This window comes from Wolffia australiana, chromosome 8, assembly GCF_029677425.1.
Source record: "Wolffia australiana isolate 7733 chromosome 8, ASM2967742v1".
Lineage (NCBI taxonomy): Eukaryota > Viridiplantae > Streptophyta > Magnoliopsida > Alismatales > Araceae > Wolffia > Wolffia australiana.
In genome coordinates, this window is record NC_135842.1 from 2,190,280 (window position 1) to 2,209,981 (window position 19,702).

General features: G+C 41.5%; 2 pseudogenes; both read left to right on the forward strand.

Moving 5' to 3' along the window:
- The first annotated feature begins 4,465 nt into the window (after positions 1 to 4,465).
- LOC144707085 (expansin-A10-like) lies at positions 4,466 to 6,021 on the forward strand (annotated as a pseudogene).
- Positions 6,022 to 14,865: 8,844 nt separating this feature from the next.
- Positions 14,866 to 16,370, forward strand: LOC144706562 (expansin-A10 pseudogene; annotated as a pseudogene).
- Positions 16,371 to 19,702: the final 3,332 nt, after the last annotated feature.

Sequence of the window (19,702 nt, forward strand, 5' to 3'; positions counted from 1 at the left end):
AAAGAATACGATAAAGCCTAATTACGCTAACTATGATATCGGAAAATAAACAACGTAAGGCGAAGACGCTTACCTTAGATCCTTACGTTTTCCAGGATCAGGGCAATTTATGAGGGCTAGTAAGCTCACCCTCTTCTCCAATGCTTCTGCCCACACACCCAGGACACCAAGAACACACTTGATGGATCTCAAAACTCACTATCTTTCAATCAGCCCACACAGGTAGAAAGCAAGTTCAAGATGAATTTTACAGTGATCCAGGCCTCTATTTATACATCACGAGATATGGATGAAAGGAGGAGAAGAAGACGAAGCAGGGCTGAACATTTCAGCTCAATCTGAGTTGTAGATCAAACGTTATGGCTGTTTGAAGCAGGGCTGAACATTTCAGCCAATCCTAGGCCTTGATTCTTTCTTTCTCCTCCCCAGCTTCCTCATCGCGCACTTCCGTTAAGAAGTCAAAGCGCTTGAAATTCTGTGCATTTTGTATTCGTGAATGCGCTTTTGGAGTCCAATGTACCTAAAAATGATAAACAGAAAGAGTGAAATAATAAATAAAAAAGAAAGAAAGACTCTTTCTCGAGGATGACCTGGCGGCACGTCAGTGCGCGCCGCAAAACCCTCTTTCTCATTTTTTTTTTCTTTTGTTTAAAATAAGTGGACACGAGCGCACCACATCGCTCGTGCCATTTCAAAGAAAAAAAGAAGTAAAAAGTATGATTTGTCCATTTGTGCCAAGGTCAACATGTCATCAAATGCAAAAAATGAGAAGACCCAAAAAAACCTGACAATCATAAGAGCAATCATCAGTTCGCAAATTGCGCAGCAATGAATGGCTGGGTAATGATTGGCTGATGCCTATCGTTAACTTAGCTAATGAGTGGCTGGCCCCAATCTTCTGCAAGGACTAGGATTTGTCGCCTTCTGAAAGTTCTAGAAAAAATCATATTCTGTCTCAAAATTACATTCTTTGAAAATCGCTCGTAAGAAAATTTCCACGAAAGACACAAAAATGTAGAAAAGTCAGGAATTCATTCTAAAAATAGATGAAATCATTTTTTAGCTTGATTACACGCAAATATGAGTGATCCAATGCAAATAGACATCTAAATATAATCATATTAGCATACTTAATATGAAAGTTATTAGAGGGGCCTATCTCCTATTATTGTTTGGTGGCGTCAGTTTTTTAGTGGGCCCACGCGATAAAATCTCGATGGTTCAAAAAGAATCCGACGACTTAAATGCAATCGGTAGAGGCATCTTTTGAGGCGCTAAGTGCACCGCCCGTGGTCTGCATACAAAGATGCACGCACATGAGATGACGTTGCAACACCAGATAGGTTGCCTCCGTAAAAGCGCAGGTAAGTGCAAATTGATACGTATTTTATTTATTTTTATTTCCTCGGGCACACGGCGCAGCGAGACAGAACCGCCAAAATGCAGTTAAAATTTTCCAGCCCATCAGGAAGCGACACAACATTGCGTGTAATTCAAAATTTAATTAAAATGATATATTGATCCAATGGCTAAGATAGGTCAATATTTATTTATTAATTGCTCTTAATCCTGGAGTAGTTTTGAGTTCACAATTTATGGGTTTGCTCATATTGGCCTCTTCTCTCTATCTCTATGTTTGGATCATTCAGATCAAGGCTAGATCGAGCGAAAGAATCATTACTTGTTGGGAGTAAAACGGCAGTGTTTACCATTTAACCTAAATACAAAGATAGAAATTCAAATGGATGAGGTCATTATGGAAGGGGCTGTTTCACATGTGCAAGACAGATAAGAGAACCAGCCCAGATCAACTATATTTGCTTCTTTGTATTTATTTTTTAAATTTTTTCGTGTAATTTAGATTATTTTCTAATGAATCTCTTGATTGGTGTTCTTAATATTAGCATGATACTCGAAATCGCTTGGCTTGAGCTGCATGCACAAGTCCTTACACTGAAGTACCAAATAGGATTGATTGTTGAATTGAACTAACTATTCCACTTGCACATTTAAAAACAAAGAAATCATCAAAGAAAAAAAAGAATTTGACTCCTGGGAAAGATTAGGGTAAGTTAATGAGAAGTGGCAAGTTAGTTTGGATAACCAGTTCCCCCCAAAACAAATTGACATTGAATTGACATTGAAGTGACTACTTTGATCCCTTTTATTGGATCTAAGAAGTCAATTTAGAGATCCTTACCTCTTCTATTCTTCCCGTCTCCTCTACCCTCCTTTCCAAATTCTTCGTCTAATTATAGTGATTTGATCTTCATTGAAGATTAAATTAGCCCTAATTAGGGTCAAATTATTCATTTTAGATCACTAATTGAATTACCCTACTAGCTTCCCTTGGACGATACCTACTCTTACCTTTATACGTCTTAAGTTAGGGTTTTATAAATTGTATTGCATAAGCTGAAATCAACAACGATAAGGGTTTAGAATTGGATAATTCACCCCTTATTTTTGTCTTCTCACCCAATCGCTGGCACACTAAGCGCATAGAGAGGCCCGCACACTAGGGACGCATAGAGGCCCAACAACAGGCACACAAAGGTCTTGTTGAGAAGTTTGCGTGGGCATGCGAGAGATGATGGATAGGCTGGTGGGAAGAATGTTCCTGGTTGCAACAGGGGACGGTCTCGCTTAAATTTCTACAGGTTAAGTACCAGGTGCTTTGAAACAAGAGCGCATTTCTCTTTCCGTCTCTACCCTCTTTTCACTCTATCTCTTTCTCTCACCGATACCCTCTTATCTCTACTGATCATTTGCTCACTCTCCCTCTAGACCAACACCGACATTTTGTCTCGACCCTGTCGTTTTCTCTCTCTTACATCAGACTCCTCCCTGTCGTGACTATTTTGTCCACCATGTGTTTCAATCTATCTCTCTATCTCTCCGTATCAATATCACGTTCTCTGGCAAGTGACAAACAGATATCTTTTGCTCTCTACCTTCCTGATCTTTCCTTGTCTATCTCGCCTCGACCCACGTATCTATCTCTTTATCTTCCTCTTCCTCTCACTGTTTCTCTCTCTCTCTCTCTCTAACTATCAACCTATCCATCTATATTTCTTTCTCTTCCTCCCTCTCTATCTATCTCTTTCTGTATCGATCCATATGTCTCTCTCTCTCCATCCTCCGGTATCTATTTGTCGTGACTATTAATCCTTCTATATCTCTTTCTATCTTTCCTCGTCGAATTTTCTTTCCTAGATTATAGCTTATCCATTTATCTACAACACCGCTGCTCCATATCGTTTCCTAGGAGCTACTTCCTGACTATTGGTATTCTCTGAATTTGGAATCTGATCATTTATTGGAGAAATATCAAAGGTCTCGACCTATTTCTAAAAGTAAATGGTTTTGATAATACCATCGAACTGGAAGTTATCAACTCTCTCTACCTTCCTGATCTTTCCTTGTCTATCTCGCCTCGACCCACGTATCTATCTCTTTATCTTCCTCTTCCCCTCACTGTTTCTCTCTCTCTCTCTCTCTAACTATCAACCTATCCATCTATATTTCTTTCTCTTTCTCTCTCTCTATTTATCTATTTCTGTATCGATCTATATGTCTCTCTCTCTCCATCCTCCGGTATCTATTTGTCGTGACTATTAATCCTTCTATATCTCTTTCTATCTTTCCTCGTCGAATTTTCTTTCCTAGATTATAGCTTATCCATTTATCTACAACACCGCTGCTCCATATCGTTTCCTAGGAGCTACTTCCTGACTATTGGTATTCTCTGAATTTGAAATCTGATCATTTATTGGAGAAATATCAAAGGTCTCGACCTATTTCTCTAAAAGTAAATGGTTTTGATAATACCATCGAACTGGAAGTTATCAACTCTGTCTAATGCAATGCACCAAGTCTAGCTGTACGATCCGGATCTTCAACCGTCACTTTCTCTCTCGGACTACGTCTTTTTTTGTCACGAAGGAGAGACTCACTTTGGATATCTATACAGATAGAGTAACATGCGAGCTGGAATATTTGCTCCCTGATTTGGACATGGAGATTAGTTTTGTGGATTAAAGAAAGGGATAGAGAGAGAGGAAAAGAAGGAGATAGAAGGGAGAGAAAGGTAGGGGAGGGAGATAGAGGGGGGAGAGGGAAGAGAGAGAGAGAGGAAAGGAGACAGAAGGGGAGAGAGATAGAAGGGGGAGAGGGGAGAGAGAGAGGAAGAGGAGAGAGAGGGGCAGAGGAGAGAGGAGAGATGGTGAGAGGAGTGAGGAGAGAGAGAAACCGCTTCAACGCTGGTCTCCGGCGGCGGTCCACATCAGCAACAAGCCAGCCCATGTTCCTGGTGGGCCCAACCAAGAAAGACAATCTTATGATCTCCCAACTAGAGAAACCGCTAAAGTATTTGCATAGGACCCACTGCCCAGGCTCCCTTCTCCTTTATAAAACAACTGACCTCCCCTCCACAGCCCATCATCAACTTCTCTCTTCAGCTCTTTATCTCTCTACAGCTCTTTATCTCTCTACAGCTCTTCTTCTCTCTACAGCTCTTCTTCTCTCTTACAGCTCTACATCTCGCTCTCTAACTCAGGAAAGAAGAAGGCAGAAACAAGCCAGGTTTTCTCTCTACACATCCAGCCATGGCACCAGCGGCGGGCTTCGTACTCGGCGTTCTCCTCTTCGCGACGGTTCTCCGGCCGAGCGCCGCCCAGGGCGGCTGGCAGAACGCCCACGCCACCTTCTACGGCGGCGGCGACGCCTCCGGCACAATGGGTACGTATTTCCCCTCTCCTTGGAGAGATAGATAACGAGATGCGCATGAGAAGAGAGATGGACAGATCGCCAGTTTCTGTGAGGGATCGATCCTTTTCTCTCTCTCAGCTTCGGTTGCCAGAGACAGATAGGCAAGTAAATAAAGAGATGATAAAAAATTGGGTAGCTAGATGGAGAGACATCGGTACCCAATAAACATAACGAGGGAGTGACTGAGTGGCAGAGAGGAAGAGAGATAGATGGACGGAGAGAAAAAACAAAGAGAAGAGATGAATCTCCCGCATCGCTTCTCTAGAAAATCGCGACCCAAAAAGAGTTCTCGAGTTTTAGAGTTCTAGAAAAGTAAATAAATGTAGAGAACTGTAACGAGAGATAGTGAGCTGTACAGAGTTGTAAAAGAGATAGAGGGAGAGCAATGGAGGGACGTAGAGAAATATAAAGGGAGAGAGTACTAGAGACTGATATATGTAGAGAGTTGTAGAGGGAGAGATAGGTGCAGAGATTTGTAAAGAGAGAGTGAGGGGTGTAAAGACAGAGATAGACACAGAGGAAGAAAACTGAACTAAAAATTGGATAATGATGCAGGTGGGGCATGCGGATACGGAAACCTATACAGCCAGGGTTATGGGACGAACACGGCGGCGCTAAGCACGGCGCTGTTCAACAACGGGCTGAGCTGCGGATCCTGCTACACGATCAAGTGCGCCGGCGACCCAAAATGGTGCTTACCCGGAACCATCACCGTCACGGCCACCAACTTCGCCCGCCCAACCCTTCCATCCCCAGCGACAACGGCGGCTGGTGCAACCCGCGCGAGCACTTCGACTTAGCCCAGCCCGCCTTCCTCAAAATCGCCCAGTACCGCGCCGGCATCGTCCCCGTCGCCTACCAGCGCGTCCCCTGCGTGAAGTCCGGCGGAATCCGCTTCACCGTCAACGGCCACAGCTTCTTCAACCTCGTTCTCGTCACCAACGTCGGAGGCGCTGGCGACGTCGTCGCCGTTGCCTTGAAGACTCCCACCTCCGACTGGCAGGCCCTCTCTCGCAACTGGGGCCAGAACTGGCAAAGCAACGCCAACCTCGGTAGCCAGAGCCTCTCCTTCAAGGTCACCACCAGCGACGGAAGGACGGTCGTCAGCTACGACGTCGCCCCTCGCGGCTGGTCCTTTGGCCAGACCTTCGAGGGCAACCAGTTCTAGCCGGTTCGGGCTGCGGCGCCACGTCTGGAGCCCGCCTGCATACACTTTAAACTGTTTTACCGATTTGTATTATTCATGGAATGGGTGCCTCGGCTGGCCCTGCCGCCATTGGCAGGCCCAAGCTGAAGGGGTGATCTTTAGTGGTAGAAGAAAGTGAAAGAAAAGAAATTGCGTCAGCAGAAAACATCGTATCTATTGAATAAACAAATGTCCTTCCAAATTTAAATGCCCTTCTATCGACAATTCAAAGTATGCAGAAGACCAAGGAAACCTAGTGGAAAACATATAATTAGACATAGAATGGGAAAAAACCCTCAAAACCTAAACGGCCTACTCTCATGTAATTTACGTGTTTAATATCACTCAAATAAAATTAAATCATGGTTGTGAAGGGTTTAAATAATCTATTACACCCTAGGACGAAGTGTAATTTTGTTTTTGTATTTGATGGCATTTTATTAATTTTTCTGACATTAATTTTATAATTTTAAATGCTAAAAACAGAAATTACCTGCTCGGCGATCACTGGGGCGACTGCGGCGGTGGCGTTGGTAGAGTGGCGGCAGAGCAGAGACGCGCGGTGGTGAAGCGGCGTTGGAGCATCAACACAACGGTGGCAGAGCGGTGGTGGGATTATATATTCTTTTAATCAATGAATATAATTTTATTGTTTTTTCGGTTTTTATATGGCGGGTTCGACCTTGTTCGATCCAGTTTCGACCAGTTCAAACTGGTTGACCTCTTTGGACTTACCAAAAATCAAGTAAGTGCTCACTGTTGATACCTCCGTGCCCGGTGGGTGCAGCTGTGGCGCGGCGCGTGACCGGCGGGCAAGTGTGCTCGCTAAGCGCACGCTGCTGCCGTGCAGTGCACACCAATGGACAAGGACAGCGAAGATAGAAATAATTTGAGTTTGAAAGGTTCAAAAGTGAAAATTTTAATGAAAAGTTTCTAGGGACGAAGGAGAGAGCAGCAGAGTCTAGAGAGCAATAGAGATGGATTTAGAGAGAGAACGAAACGGTTTTAGGGAGAGAAAAGGTCCAAATGAGGAGATGGAGCGATAAAATGGAGAAGAGGGTAGACGGGGTGTGAGATGGAGTTTGAGAGTGCAAAGGAAGGAGAGTTTTCTAGGAAATTGGGGAGGATGAACTGGGCCGATGGATGAAGTCTAGGTACAGAAAGGGTGGATTCTGGAGGGAGAAAGTATGGAAAATGAGTGTTTAGAGTGAGAAAGTGTTGTTTTAAAGGGACGATGGCTAGATAATCATGGGAAAATGTAGACCTAAGTTCTTAAAACCTCAGTGGAAGTTTACTGAGCCCTCAATGCTTCCTCTCAAGTCTGAGTCCTTAGATTTTTCCAGGATAAGGTATTTCTCAATGCATTCAATAGATGTGGCTAAGAGAAAACTTCAATAACCTTACATTAAGCATGTAGAACAACCTGGATTCTGAAATATGCCTTATCTTGCTAGCCAGCCACTTGCTAGAGCACCTCCAGAACGAGGGGAAATGAAGGAGAAAACAGCATATTTATACATTGGAACAAATACTAAAATACCACTTTGGGCATGTTCTATGCTCTTTTCTTGCCCTTTTGCCTCTTTTTATCCATTGATTTAGAGCTTCCCGTAGTAATCTTTAGCTTCTTTCTTTGTAAGTCTTTGAAGCCCAATGGGCATGCCAGGTTGTGGCCCGCTTCCTCAGACCTCTCTTTGTAGGCCCACAGCACCTTTTGCACCTTTCTTGCCCTATTGAGAATTACTCAACTCTCAAAAAATTTCCAACTCTTTAAGAATTACCATCTTCTCATTCATACAAATTCTGCACATGTGAAACTATAGAATACGCATCAGCAATACAATTTATTGACTTCAAAGAAGTCAAGGAGTTTAGTAAAAAATAACCATAATGTGCAAAAATTAGAATTTACAGCTATTGCACAAATATTTAGTTCATTCAAGTGATAAAATGATAAGTTAATAATACCAAAAATCCTAAACGTATGGAAATATACACGGTTTATCATGTTATTAGCATGCAAGAGCGGTGACATCTCGATATAATTTTTTAAATATCTTATGCAGCGCACATATATTATATAGTTATAATCCTTTCAAATAACCCTTGTGAGACTAATGCGTAATCCTTTTTTTCCTAGAACATGTGGTGCGATCTGGACATTCCGTCTAGATCGTATGGTGAGAAAGGCCACCCGCTATTTCTCCCTCATCCAATTACTTTTCTGTGCAATATGGCTGCCTAAGGACGCTTTGAGTCAGATTGTACAGCAGAGGATCACCCGCCCAACATTTTCACCCTACTCATTTTTGATTGCCCATATGGCTCAATTTGGGCAGTTCTGTCCATATTGAATTGCTGAGAGAATATTGACATATGATATATGTGCATAGTGAGATCCATAGGCACATGTCCATCCTCCCAGTAGCTTTGGAGTATGGAGTTTGGCGGGCTGTTATCCCCTCTAAAACTTGTCATTGATTTCTTAAAGAGATCATATCTGTGCTTGCCAAACCTTTTGGTGTAATAATTAGACCTTAATCACCTTTGCTCTCTCTATATTTCTACCTACGACTTGTCCTCAATTTACTCGTAATTATCAGATCTTAGACTTGTTGCAAAGCTAGTCCAGTTTCTTCCTAAATACATGATTCATATATCTCAGCCAACCTCATTTATTCATCTAATTTTCTGAATTACCTCAGAATGTTTGACATTGTTATGCCCCATTCCTTGTGGATTCGAACTCCACACGCCACTACACTTTGTTTTTAAGCATAAGTTCAGAGCGTTCTACTTGATTTTACTCACGTGTAATTTTGTGTTTCAATTAACATAAAAGACGCTTGCCACTACACTTTATGCTATTTAAACTGTGCTTCTAGCTTTGTTTTTAAGTTTTTCAGCCCTTGAGTCAGAGCGTTTGGTGTGCTTGTGGGGTGCTTCTGATTGATGGTCCGACAACAATAATAGACACATGTGATAAAGTGATTTTAGTACTAAAATATACACATTTAGAATTACTTTATTATTTTTATATCTATTTTTCTATAAATTTCCTTCCATATATTTGTTCTTAAAAATCTTCAACATGACCATTTGTTCTCCTAAAATCCTAAATAGTGCTTTAAGACTAGAGTTTATCTCATGTCGAAAAATGTTTTGGAATTATTAGTCCAGTAAACTTTAAGTGAAAAACAAGAAGAACAAAAAAAGTATTCTAGCGCTAGTTGAATTAAGAAACACGCCAGTAGTCCAGCGAGTCACCAGCCAGCGAGTTCATGACACTGACTTTAGCCAGTAGCCATCGAGCACGGCCACACAAGGAGCCCACTGAAAACACCCTAAATTTGGTGTTTAATTCAATTTATTAGCATAAGTTTCTTCATCTAAAGAGTTTAAAATAGACTTGTTATCATATATTTACATGTTAATTATTATTCCAAGTGAATTCTGATTTTATTCTAATTTCATGTTTATTTAAGAATTTTATGGAACTTATTTAAGCTTGGAATAACTCTGCTTAAATGGAAATGCAGGTTTAAAAAATAATTTTAATGTCAATTGACGTTGGATGAATTACTGAACATTCTAGATTTTTCTAGAATTTTATTGAATTTGTGTGGAATTGTTTCGAGGAAGAAATGAATTTTTAAGTAGAAAAGGATATAATCATAAGCAATTTGGGAGTTTAAAGTAATTTCTAAAGTGAGAGGGACTCTTTTTAAATTGTGGTTACAAATTCGCGCTTAAAAAAGCTCGCACTCGCGCGGTTGAATAAAAATAATTGCGGGGTCTTGTCGAATTAATCTCAATTTTTCTATGGTTTTTCTTAGGGAAATATGGAGGAGAGAGAAACATATGGTGATAATCTCAAACTTAGGGGTGTTAATTCATCGTTGGTAATTGAGATTATTCAATAAAAGTTATATTTAATGGTGCTTACTTAAGAATATTTAGTTAGTGATGAGTATGGACCGTGTCCCCATGGAACACTGATTAAGGAATTAAGTTCTTATTATAGCGATGATCCATGGGAAAAGAGATGAAAAGGAAAGTAGAGTATGTGAGCAAGGGATCTCGAGTAAAAGGATATAAGTTATATGCTCATTTATTTAGTAAAGAAAAGAGTAAGCGAACATGAATTATGCGAAGCGGCATGGGCATGAGTTAGGTAATCTGGAGGACACGATGGTGGACGAGTGTGTGAAGGATGGTAGTGAAATAAAGTAAAATGGACAGGATAGGGAGACGAGGTACGAGGATACAAGAAAGTAAAATGTAAGTGAAAAGAATACGATAAAGCCTAATTACGCTAACTATGATATCGGAATATTAACAACGTAAGGCGAAGACGCTTACCTTAGAGCCTTACGTTTTTCCAGTATCAGGGCAATTTATGAGGGCTAGTAAGCTCACCCTCTTCTCCAATGCTTCTGCCCACACACCCAGGACACCAAGAACACACTTGATGGATCTCAAAACTCACTATCTTTCAATCAGCCCACACAGGTAGAAAGCAAGTTCAAGATGAATTTTACAGTGATCCAGGCCTCTATTTATACATCACGAGATATGGATGAAAGGAGGAGAAGAAGACGAAGCAGGGCTGAACATTTCAGCTCAATCTGAGTTGTAGATCAAACGTTATGGCTGTTTGAAGCAGGGCTGAACATTTCAGCCAATCCTAGGCCTTGATTCTTTCTTTCTCCTCCCCAGCTTCCTCATCGTGCACTTCCGTTAAGAAGTCAAAGCGCTTGAAATTCTGTGCATTTTGTATTCCGTGAATGCGCTTTTTGGAGTCCAATGTACCTAAAAATGATAAACAGAAAGAGTGAAATAATAAATAAAAAAAGAAAGAAAGACTCTTTCTCGAGGATGACCTGGCGGCACGTCGCCATGCGCCACATAAAACCCTCTTTCTCATTTTTTCTTTCTTTTGTTTAAAATAAGTGGACACGCGCACCACATCGCTCGTGCCATTTCAAAGAAAAAGAAATAAAAGTATGTTTTGTCCTTTGTGCCTTGGTCCACATGTCATCTAATGCAAAAATGTGTGGTCCCAAAAACCTGTCAGTCATAAGTGCAATCATCGGTTCGCAAATTATAAGCAATGATTGGCTGGGTAATGATTGGCTGATGCCTATCGTTAACTTAGCTAATGAGTGGCTGGCCCCAATCTTCTGCAAGGACTAGGATTTGTCGCTTCTGAAAGTTCTAGAAAAATCATATTCTGTCTCAAAATTATATTCTTTGAAAATCGCTCGTAAGAAAATTTCCACGAAAGACACAAAAATGTAGAAAAGTCAGGAATTCATTCTAAAAATAGATGAAATCATTTTTAGCTTGATTACACGCAAATATGAGTGATCAATGCAAATAGACATCTAAATATAATCATATTAGCATACTTAATATGAAAGTTATTAGAGGGCCTATCTCCTATTATTGTTTGGTGGCGTCAGTTTTTAGTGGGCCCACGCGATAAAATCTCGATGGTTCAAAAGAATCGGCGACTTAAATGCAATCGGTAGAGGCATCTTTTGAGGCGCTAAGTGCACCGCCCGTGGTCTGCATACAAAGATGCACGCACATGAGATGACGTTGCAACACCAGATAGGTTGCCTCCGGTAAAAGCGCACAGGTAAGTGCAAATTGATACGTATTTTATTTATTTTTTATTTCCTCGGGCACGGTAGCAGCGAGACAGAACCGCCAAAATGCAGTTAAAATTTTCCAGCCCATCAGGAAGCGACACAACATTGCGTGTAATTCAAAATTTAATTAAAAAATGATATATTGATCCAATGGCTAAGATAGGTCAATATTTATTTATTAATTGCTCTTAATCCTGGAGTAGTTTTGAGTTCACAATTTATGGGTTTGCTCATATTGGCCTCTTCTCTCTATCTCTATGTTTGGATCATTCAGATCAAGGCTAGATCGAGCGAAAGAATCATTACTTGTTGGGAGTAAAGCGCAGTGTTTACCATTTAACCTAAATACAAAGATAGAAATTCAAATGGATGAGGTCATTATGGAAGGGGCTGTTTCACATGTGCAAGACAGATAAGAGAACCAGCCCAGATCAACTATATTTGCTTCTTTGTATTTATTTTTTAAATTTTTTCGTGTAATTTAGATTATTTTCTAATGAATCTCTTGATTGGTGTTCTTAATATTAGCATGATACTCGAAATCGCTTGGCTTGAGCTGCATGCACAAGTCCTTACACTGAAGTACCAAATAGGATTGATTGTTGAATTGAACTAACTATTCCACTTGCACATTTAAAAACAAAGAAATCATCAAAGAAAAAAAAGAATTTGACTCCTGGGAAAGATTAGGTAAGTTAATGAGAAGTGGCAAGTTAGTTTGGATAACCAGTTCCCCCCAAAACAAATTGACATTGAATTGACATTGAAGTGACTACTTTGATCCCTTTTATTGGATCTAAGAAGTCAATTTAGAGATCCTTACCTCTTCTATTCTTCCCGTCTCCTCTACCCTCCTTTCCAAATTCTTCGTCTAATTATAGTGATTTGATCTTCATTGAAGATTAAATTAGCCCTAATTAGGTCAAATTATTCATTTTAGATCACTAATTGAATTACCCTACTAGCTTCCTTGGACGATACCTACTCTTACCTTTATACGTCTTAAGTTAGGGTTTTATAAATTGTATTGCATAAGCTGAAATCAACAACGATAAGGGTTTAGAATTGGATAATTCACCCCTTATTTTTGTCTTCTCACCCAATCGCTGGCACACTAAGCGCATAGAGAGGCCCGCACACTAGGGACGCATAGAGGCCCAACAACAGGCACACAAAGGTCTTGTTGAGAAGTTTGCGTGGGCATGCGAGAGATGATGGATAGGCTGGTGGGAAGAATGTTCCTGGTTGCAACAGGGGACGGTCTCGCTTAAATTTCTACAGGTTAAGTACCAGGTGCTTTGAAACAAGAGCGCATTTCTCTTTCCGTCTCTACCCTCTTTTCACTCTATCTCTTTCTCTCACCGATACCCTCTTATCTCTACTGATCATTTGCTCACTCTCCCTCTAGACCAACACCGACATTTTGTCTCAACCCTGTCGTTTTCTCTCTTACATCAGACTCCTCCCTGTCGTGACTATTTTGTCCACCATGTGTTTCAATCTATCTCTATCTCTCCGTATCAATATCACGTTCTCTGGCAAGTGACAAACAGATATCTTTTGCTCTCTCTACCTTCCTGATCTTTCCTTGTCTATCTCGCCTCGACCCACGTATCTATCTCTTTATCTTCCTCTTCCTCTCACTGTTTCTCTCTCTCCCTCTCTCTAACTATCAACCTATCCATCTATATTTCTTTCTCTTTCTCTCTCTCTATTTATCTATTTCTGTATCGATCTATATGTCTCTCTCTCTCCATCCTCCGGTATCTATTTGTCGTGACTATTAATCCTTCTATATCTCTTTCTATCTTTCCTCGTCGAATTTTCTTTCCTAGATTATAGCTTATCCATTTATCTACAACACCGCTGCTCCATATCGTTTCCTAGGAGCTACTTCCTGACTATTGGTATTCTCTGAATTTGGAATCTGATCATTTATTGGAGAAATATCAAAGGTCTCGACCTATTTCTCTAAAAGTAAATGGTTTTGATAATACCATCGAACTGGAAGTTATCAACTCTCTCTACCTTCCCTGATCTTTCCTTGTCTATCTCGCCTCGACCCACGTATCTATCTCTTTATCTTCCTCTTCCCCTCACTGTTTCTCTCTCTCTCCCTCTCTCTAACTATCAACCTATCCATCTATATTTCTTTCTTTTTCTCTCTCTCTATTTATCTATTTCTGTATCGATCTATATGTCTCTCTCTCTCCATCCTCCGGTATCTATTTGTCGTGACTATTAATCCTTCTATATCTCTTTCTATCTTTCCTCGTCGAATTTTCTTTCCTAGATTATAGCTTATCCATTTATCTACAACACCGCTGCTCCATATCGTTTCCTAGGAGCTACTTCCTGACTATTGGTATTCTCTGAATTTGAAATCTGATCATTTATTGGAGAAATATCAAAGGTCTCGACCTATTTCTCTAAAAGTAAATGGTTTTGATAATACCATCGAACTGGAAGTTATCAACTCTGTCTAATGCAATGCACCAAGTCTAGCCGTACGATCCGGATCTTCAACCGTCACTTTCTCTCTCGGACTACGTCTCTTTTTTTGTCACGAAGGAGAGACTCACTTTGGATATCTATACAGATAGAGTAACATGCGAGCTGGAATATTTGCTCCCTGATTTGGACATGGAGATTAGTTTTGTGGATTAAAGAAAGGGGATAGAGAGAGAGAGGAAAAGAAGGAGATAGAAGGGAGAGAAAGGTAGGGGGAGGGAGATAGAGGGGGGGAGAGGGGAAGAGAGAGAGAGAGAGGAAAAGGAGACAGAAGGGGAGAGAGATAGAAGGGGAGAGGGAGAGAGAGGGGAAGAGAAGGAGAGAGAGGGGCAGAGGAGAGAGAGGGAGAGATGGTGAGAGGAGTGAGGAGAGAGAGAGAAAACCGCTTCAACGCTGGTCTCCGGCGGCGGTCCACATCAGCAACAAGCCAGCCCATGTTCCTGGTGGGCCCAACCAAGAAAGACAATCTTATGATCTCCCAACTAGAGAAAACCGCTAAAGTATTTGCATAGGACCCACCGCCCAGGCTCCCTTCTCCCTTTATAAAAACAACCGACCTCCCCTCCACAGCCCATCATCAACTTCTCTCTTCAGCTCTTTATCTCTCTACAGCTCTTTATCTCTCTACAGCTCTTCTTCTCTCTACAGCTCTTCTTCTCTCTTACAGCTCTACATCTCGCTCTCTAACTCAGGAAAGAAGAAGGCAGAAACAAGCCAGGTTTTCTCTCTACACATCCAGCCATGGCACCAGCGGCGGGCTTCGTACTCGGCGTTCTCCTCTTCGCGACGGTTCTCCGGCCGAGCGCCGCCCAGGGCGGCTGGCAGAACGCCCACGCCACCTTCTACGGCGGCGGCGACGCCTCCGGCACAATGGGTACGTATTTCCCCTCTCCTTGGAGAGATAGATAACGAGATGCGCATGAGAAGAGAGATGGACAGATCGCCAGTTTCTGTGAGGGATCGATCCTTTTCTCTCTCTCAGCTTCGGTTGCCAGAGACAGATAGGCAAGTAAATAAAGAGATGATAAAAAATTGGGTAGCTAGATGGAGAGACATCGGTACCCAATAAACATAACGAGGAGTGACTGAGTGGCAGAGAGGAAGAGAGATAGATGGACGGAGAGAAAAAACAAAGAGAAGAGATGAATCTCCCGCATCGCTTCTCTAGAAAATCATGACCCAAAAAGAGTTCTCGAGTTTTAGAGTTCTAGAAAAGTAAATAAATGTAGAGAACTGTAACGAGAGATAGCGAGCTGTACAGAGTTGTAAAAGAGATAGAGGGAGAGCAATGGAGGGACGTAGAGAAATATAAAGGGAGAGAGTACTAGAGACTGATATATGTAGAGAGTTGTAGAGGAGAGATAGGTGCAGAGATTTGTAAAGAGAGAGTGAGGGTGTAAAGACAGAGATAGACACAGAGGAAGAAAACTGAACTAAAAATTGGATAATGATGCAGGTGGGGCATGCGGATACGGAAACCTATACAGCCAGGGTTATGGGACGAACACGGCGGCGCTAAGCACGGCGCTGTTCAACAACGGGCTGAGCTGCGGATCCTGCTACACGATCAAGTGCGCCGGCGACCCAAAATGGTGCTTACCCGGAACCATCACCGTCACGGCCACCAACTTCTGCCCGCCCAACCCTTCCATCCCCAGCGACAACGGCGGCTGGTGCAACCCCCCGCGCGAGCACTTCGACTTAGCCCAGCCCGCCTTCCTCAAAATCGCCCAGTACCGCGCCGGCATCGTCCCCGTCGCCTACCAGCGCGTCCCCTGCGTGAAGTCCGGCGGAATCCGCTTCACCGTCAACGGCCACAGCTTCTTCAACCTCGTTCTCGTCACCAACGTCGGAGGCGCTGGCGACGTCGTCGCCGTTGCCTTGAAGACTCCCACCTCCGACTGGCAGGCCCTCTCTCGCAACTGGGGCCAGAACTGGCAAAGCAACGCCAACCTCGGTAGCCAGAGCCTCTCCTTCAAGGTCACCACCAGCGACGGAAGGACGGTCGTCAGCTACGACGTCGCCCCTCGCGGCTGGTCCTTTGGCCAGACCTTCGAGGGCAACCAGTTCTAGCCGGTTCGGGCTGCGGCGCCACGTCTGGAGCCCGCCTGCATACACTTTAAACTGTTTTACCGATTTGTATTATTCATGGAATGGGTGCCCTCGGCTGGCCCTGCCGCCATTGGCAGGGCCCAAGCTGAAGGGGTGATCTTTAGTGGTAGAAGAAAGTGAAAGAAAAGAAATTGCGTCAGCAGAAAACATCGTATCTATTGAATAAACAAATGTCCTTCCAAATTTAAATGCCCTTCTATCGACAATTCAAAGTATGCAGAAGACCAAGGAAACCTAGTGGAAAACATATAATTAGACATAGAATGGGAAAAAACCCTCAAAACCTAAACGGCCTACTCTCATGTAATTTACGTGTTTAATATCACTCAAATAAAAATAAATCATGGTTGTGAAGGGTTTAAATAATCTATTACACCCCTAGGACGAAGTGTAATTTTGTTTTTTGTATTTGATGGCATTTTATTAATTTTTTTCTGACATTAATTTTATAATTTTAAATGCTAAAAAACAGAAATTACCTGCTCCGGCGATCACTGGGGGCGACTGCGGCGGTGGCGTTGGTAGAGTGGCGGCAGAGCAGAGACGCGGCGGTGGTGAAGCGACGTTGGAGCATCAACACAACGGTGGCAGAGCGGTGGTGGGATTATATATTCTTTTAATCAATGAATATAATTTTATTGTTTTTTCGGTTTTTATATGGCGGGTTCGACCTTGTTCGATCCAGTTTGGACCAGTTCAAACTGGTTGACCTCTTTTGGACTTACCAAAAATCAAGTAAGTGCTCACTGTTGATACCTCCGTGCCCGGTGGGTGCAGCTGTGGCGAGCGCGCGTGACCGGCGGGCAAGTGTGATCGCTAAGCGATGCTGCCGTGCAGTGCACACCAATGGACTAGGACAGCGAAGATAGAAATAATTTGAGTTTGAAAGGTTCAAAAGTGAAAATTTTAATGAAAAGTTTCTAGGGACGAAGTGGAGAGAGCAGCAGAGTCTAGAGAGCAATAGAGATGGATTTAGAGAGAGAACGAAACGGTTTTAGGGAGAGAAAAGGTCCAAATGAGGAGATAGAGAGATAAAATGAAGAAGAGGGTAGAAGGAGTTTGAGATGGAATTTGAAAGTGCAAATGAAGGAGATTTTTCTATGAAATTGGGGAGGATGAACTTGGCCTATGGATGAAGTCTAGGTACAGAAAGGGTGGATTCTAGAGAGAGAAAGTATGGAAAAATGAGTGTTTAGAGTGAGAAAGTGTTGTTTTAAAGGGACGATGGATAGATAATCATGGGAAAATGTAGACCTAAGTTCTTAAAAACCTCAGTGGAAGTTTACTGAGCCCTCAATGCTTCCTCTCAAGTCTGAGTCCTTAGATTTTTCCAGGATAAGGCATTTCTCAATGCATTCAATAGATGTGGCTAAGAGAAAACTTCAATAACCTTACATTAAGCATGTAGAACAACCTGGATTCTGAAATATGCCTTATCTTGCTAGCCAGCCACTTGCTAGAGCACCTCCAGAACGAGGGGAAATGAAGGAGAAAACAGCATATTTATACATTGGAACAAATACTAAAATACCACTTTGGGCATGTTCTATGCTCTTTTCTTGCCCTTTTGCCTCTTTTTATCCATTGATTTAGAGCTTCCCGTAGTAATCTTTAGCTTCTTTCTTTGTAAGTCTTTTGAAGCCCAATGGGCATGCCAGGTTGTGGCCCGTTTCCTCAGACCTCTCTTTTGTAGGCCCACAGCACCTTTTGCACCTTTCTTGCCCCTATTGAGAATTACTCAACTCTCAAAAAATTTCCAACTCTTTAAGAATTACCATCTTCTCATTCATACAAATTCTGCACATGTGAAACTATAGAATACGCATCAGCAATACAATTTATTGACTTCAAAGAAGTCAAGGAGTTTAGTAAAAAATAACCATAATGTGCAAAAATTAGAATTTACAGCTATTGCACAAATATTTAGTTCATTCAAGTGATAAAATGATAAGTTAATAATACCAAAAATCCTAAACGTATGGAAATATACACGGGTTTATCATGTTATTAGCATGCAAGAGCGGTGACATCTCGATATAATTTTTTAAATATCTTATGCAGCGCACATATATTATATAGTTATAATCCTTTCAAATAACCCTTGTGAGACTAATGCGTAATCCTTTTTTTCCTAGAACATGTGGTGCGATCTGGACATTCCGTCTAGATCGTATGGTGAAAAGGCCACCCGCTATTTCTCCCTCATCCAATTACTTTTCTGTGCAATATGGCTGCCTAAGGACGCTTTGAGTCAGATTGTACAGCAGAGGATCACCCGCCAACATTTTCACCCTACTCATTTTTGATTGCCCATATGGCTCAATTTGGGCAGTTCTGTCCATATTGAATTGCTGAGAGAATATTGACATATGATATATGTGCATAGTGAGATCCATAGGCACATGTCCATCCTCCCAGTAGCTTTGGAGTATGGAGTTTGGCGGGCTGTTATCCCCTCTAAAACTTGTCATTGATTTCTTAAAGAGATCATATCTGTGCTTGCCAAACCTTTTTGGTGTAATAATTAGACCTTAATCACCTTTGCTCTCTCTATATTTCTACCTACGACTTGTCCTCAATTTACTCGTAATTATCAGATCTTAGACTTGTTGCAAAGCTAGTCCAGTTTCTTCCTAAATACATGATTCATATATCTCAGCCAACCTCATTTATTCATCTAATTTTCTGAATTACCTCAGAATGTTTGACATTGTTATGCCCCATTCCTTGTGGATTCGAACTCCACACGCCACTACACTTTGTTTTTAAGCATAAGTTCAGAGCGTTCTACTTGATTTTACTCACGTGTAATTTTGTGTTTTCAATTAACATAAAAGACGCTTGCCACTACACTTTATGCTATTTAAACTGTGCTTCTAGCTTTGTTTTTAAGTTTTTCAGCCCTTGAGTCAGAGCGTTTGGTGTGCTTGTGGGGTGCTTCTGATTGATGGTCCGACAACAATAATAGACACATGTGATAAAGTGATTTTTAGTACTATACATATACACATTTTAGAATTACTTTATTATTTTTATATCTATTTTTCTATAAATTTCCTTCCATATATTTGTTCTTAAAAATCTTCAACATGACCATTTGTTCTCCCTAAAATCCTAAATAGTGCTTTAAGACTAGAGTTTATCTCATGTCGAAAAATGTTTTGGAATTATTAGTCCAGTAAACTTTAAGTGAAAAACAAGAAGAACAAAAAAAAAGTATTCTAGCGGCTAGTTGAATTAAGAAACACGCCAGTAGTCCAGCGAGTCACCAGCGAGTTCATGACACTGACTTTAGCCAGTAGCCATCGAGCACGGCCACACAAGGAGCCCACTGAAAACACCCTAAATTTGGTGTTTAATTCAATTTATTAGCATAAGTTTCTTCATCTAAAGAGTTTAAAATAGACTTGTTATCATATATTTACATGTTAATTATTATTCCAAGTGAATTCTGATTTTATTCTAA